We start from the raw sequence: 3,882 nt of genomic DNA, 5'->3' as shown, positions 1-3,882 counted from the left end.
CTTTTATAAAAGGAACCACTGCTCTTTTGAGGACACAGTGATAGCACCACAAAGTCCAGATTGCCTGATAGACTGGCAAAACCAATTTTGGGGGTCAGGTTCCAACAGGTCTCTGGTTTGAAGGGAGTTAAGTCTACGTTGATGGTACAGGGGAGGAAGACACAAAAATGAATTTAGAGTTTCCCACACACGGCATTTTGTGCCATGGTGGCCACATACGTCAACACCAGGATGACTCCCTTGAGAGCCAAGAGAGTCTTTCAAAATTAGCAGGGAAAGACGTTTTCCATCATCAACCATCACAAATCCAGCTTGGAGGATATTTTGTTAGTAACACATGTTCCTTCCCCCCAAAACAACATGCTAACAACATGGCTTAAAAAAAAAAGTAAAACAAAATTCTGCATTTTTATAAAACTTGAAAAATATAGTATTTCGAACTGTGCAGTCACCAGAAGTGCAAAGTTACCAAAAATGCACACATTTCACTTGGCAGCTCCAGCACCTTCAGCTTTCTGTCCCTGCTCTGCTTTGGCGTCTCCATTTCCTGCAGGATTATTCGCATCCTCACCAGCATTGGCTTCCCCTTCTTCCCTTTGGGGACCTTCTCCCCCTTCTTTGCAGGGGCCTTTTTAGGCTTGGGCTCTGGCTTTGGAGGAGCAGGTTTAGCGGACAACCTTGCAGATCTTCTCTGTGGCTCGTCCTTCACCTTGGCTTTATCTCCTTTTGTATCCCCTTCAGCCTTTCTTTTGGGGCGTGGCGGCACCAGGGGGCGGCAGCAGGGGACGTCTGCGCTGAACGCGGGGATGAAGCGGTGCTTGGGTTTCTTCACACTGCTCCGCTCCCATCATTTTACAAACGGTTCTGGCCTAGGGCCTTCAAGAGTGTCTCCAAGTCCCATGATGCATACTGGCCTTCTCCACATGGCGGCAGATAGCTGCCATCTCTGGCTCAGTCCAATATACTGAACTCTTCATTTCTGCTGATATGGACTCACTGAGATCCTCCTGCCTCTGCTTCTAAAAGCTGGGATTCAAGGTGTGCGCCACCACCTCCTAGCTGATTGCTAACTTTCTTATGAAGTCCTCCCAAACATCACTATGAGAAGCTCGGGCACTGTGAGCCTAACAAGCCACCCAATGTAGAAGGACAGCCAGGACTACACGGAGAAACCCTGTCTCAAAACCACCTGTTTGCAACGCCGCCCACTGATGGCTTACAGGATTGGGTGCTGGTAATGTTTCAGTAACTTTCAGGAGTTGTTTTTGCTATGTTATGTATCCAAGTGCTTCAGAGATCCAAATATTCAAATGATAAACTGAAAAACCCTCTCCTAACCAATGGCCTCCAGATACCAATTTTCTATCTTTTTTTTAAAAAGTAGTTTATTTTTATTGTATGTTCATTGGTATTTTCCCTGCATCTGTCTGTGTGAGGGTGTCAGATTCCCTGGAACTAGAGTTACAGACAGTTGTGAGCTACCATATGGTTGCTGGGAATTGAACCTGGGTCCTCTGGAAGAGCAGCCAGTGCTCCTAACCACTGAACCATCTCTCTAACCCCTCAATTTTTTATCTTAATAGGCCGTTATTATCATGAGTTTTGTGTACATATCTCTGGGGACATATAGTCACTTTTAATGATGGACATGTTCTAAGCCAGGCATGACTATATTCCTACCACTAGGGAGGAACAGGCAGGAAGAGATGTCTGTGAGTTCGAGACCAGCCTGGTCTACAGAGTGAGTTCCAGGAGAGCCAGGGCTACACAGAGAAACCCTGTCTCAAAAACCAAACAAAACAAAAAGAAACCCATCATTAGTGACTTCATGGTTGTGGGAACATGATAGACATTTGTAACATGAACCACCATGGCACAGCATCAGTAAGAGGCAAAAACTTTTTTTTTTTGAGACAAATTCTCCCGGTAGCCTTGACTAGCCTGGAACTTGCTATGTAGACCAGGATGGCCTTAAACTCATAGAGATTCACCTGCCTCTAACACTCAGCACTTGACTCTTACTTACTTGTGATTTATTTAGGTTTTTTTGAGGCAGGATTTCTCTGTGTAGCCCTGGCTGTCCTGGAACTCACTCTGTAGACCAGGCTGGCCTCGAATTCACAGAGATCTTCCTGCCTCTTGAGTGCTGGGATTAAAGGTGTGCACTACCACCACCTGGCCTCTTTTTTTATTATTAATTAATTAATTAGTTAATTAATTAATTAATTTACTTTTATATATTGAGGTCGGGTCTCCTGGTAGTCTAGGTTGGTCTTGAACTCAGTTGAGGATGACTTTGAACTCCTGATCTTCCTGTCTCTATTTCTCAAGTGATGAGATTACATGTTTATTAGCATATCTTAATTATACTTAATAACTTGTTTTTTCGAGACAGAGTCTTCCTAGGTAGCCTTGGTTGGCCTCAAACTCACCATAATCCTCCTCCCTAAGCAGGAATGCTCATATTACAGGATACACCTCTGTACCCATAAACCTTATAATCTTGTGGGACTACCAGTGTATATGTGTTTTTTTTTTAATTGACTAAAACATTATTATGCTGTGCACAACTGGATATGTATTGCAAATATGAGAATCTATGTTTGTTAATTTACTTATTATCCTTCCCCTTTAAAAAATCAGATGTACAAGCCCGGAAGTGTTGGTGAATGCTCTTAATCCCAGTACTAGGGAGGCAGAGGCAGGTGAATCTCTGAGTTAAAGGCCAGCCTGGTCTACAGAACGAGATCCAGGATGGCCAGGGCTACACAGAGAAGCCCTGTCTCAAAAAACAAAAATCAACCACGCAAACAAAACCCAGATGTATAAGCGATAACTCAGGTACACACAGACCTCTGACCTCCGTTGCTATGACACCATGCTAGCTTTGTCACCTCCCCGGTGCCGTACCCAGGGCATCGCATCCAGCAGATGGAAGCAATTAGAATTCTGCATCAAAAATGCCTGCCATCAGAAATCCTGTGCACTTAAAGAGCTTTTCCTAAAAAATCCTACACACCCCTTATATTTTTTACATCTATATCTTGACATAATTTATTGAATACTTTCCCATCCTTTGTTGTAGCTTATAGTAATTAACTTCACTTCTGATGATTTTCTACTTTCTTGTCCCCCAATCAACTGCCAGATTATATTAATTATATATTGTTTTTCTTAGGATGTTTCTGTTCTCAGTGCTCACTAGTTGAGACTTTCACCCATCTGCCTGGATTGGCACAATGGCCTCCTGTCTGCCCTGACCTTAGCAGCTCCTTAGATCCCTGCTATTCTTTTTGGTTCATCCAGTGTTCTCTTCAGACTGCATCATTTCCTAGCTTAACAATCACTGCTTTTACAAGGCATAGTGGCCACACCTTTAATCCCGGCAGCACTCAGGAGGCAGAGGCAGGCGGATCTCTGTGAGTTTGAGGCTAGCCTGGTCTACATAACATAGTGGGTCCCAGGATAGCCAGAGCCATATAGTAAGACCCTCTCTCAAAACCTCCATCCCCAACCTGAATCATCATCACGTTTTTCTTATTGCCTTGTACATGACTGTCCTCCGGACATGCAACTACCCTCTTGAGGTCAGCTGCGCCCTCCCTTGCAGAAGGGTCATCCTAGCTGAGCTGGACTATTTTCATCCCCTCCTGGAGGGGTGGGGAGAATTATAAGACCCTCATCTTAGTGTGCAGCCGCCCACTACCACCGGTGTGTGCAACTCCGCCTTAATTTCATGTGGCTGTGGGGAGCGACTGCAGGATCTAGGTCAGGGCAGACTTGGGGTCGGGGCTCCATTTACCTAGCTGTGACTATGGGAAAGCCCTATCCTGGCAGGCTAAAGCCTTCCTGGGGTTTTAGGAGAGGAGCACCCACACCCTT

General features: G+C 44.9%; 1 pseudogene; it reads right to left on the bottom strand.

Annotated features, from left to right (window-relative positions):
• Window positions 1-485: 485 nt before the first annotated feature.
• LOC107401473 (non-histone chromosomal protein HMG-17 pseudogene) lies at window positions 486-2,919 on the bottom strand (annotated as a pseudogene).
• Between the last annotated feature and the right edge of the window lie 963 nt (window positions 2,920-3,882).

This window comes from Peromyscus maniculatus, chromosome 3 (genome assembly GCF_049852395.1).
Source record: "Peromyscus maniculatus bairdii isolate BWxNUB_F1_BW_parent chromosome 3, HU_Pman_BW_mat_3.1, whole genome shotgun sequence".
Classification (NCBI taxonomy): Eukaryota; Metazoa; Chordata; class Mammalia; order Rodentia; family Cricetidae; genus Peromyscus; species Peromyscus maniculatus.
Note: the sequence above shows the minus strand (reverse complement) of the source record. Positions and strands in the feature narration are given on the sequence as shown.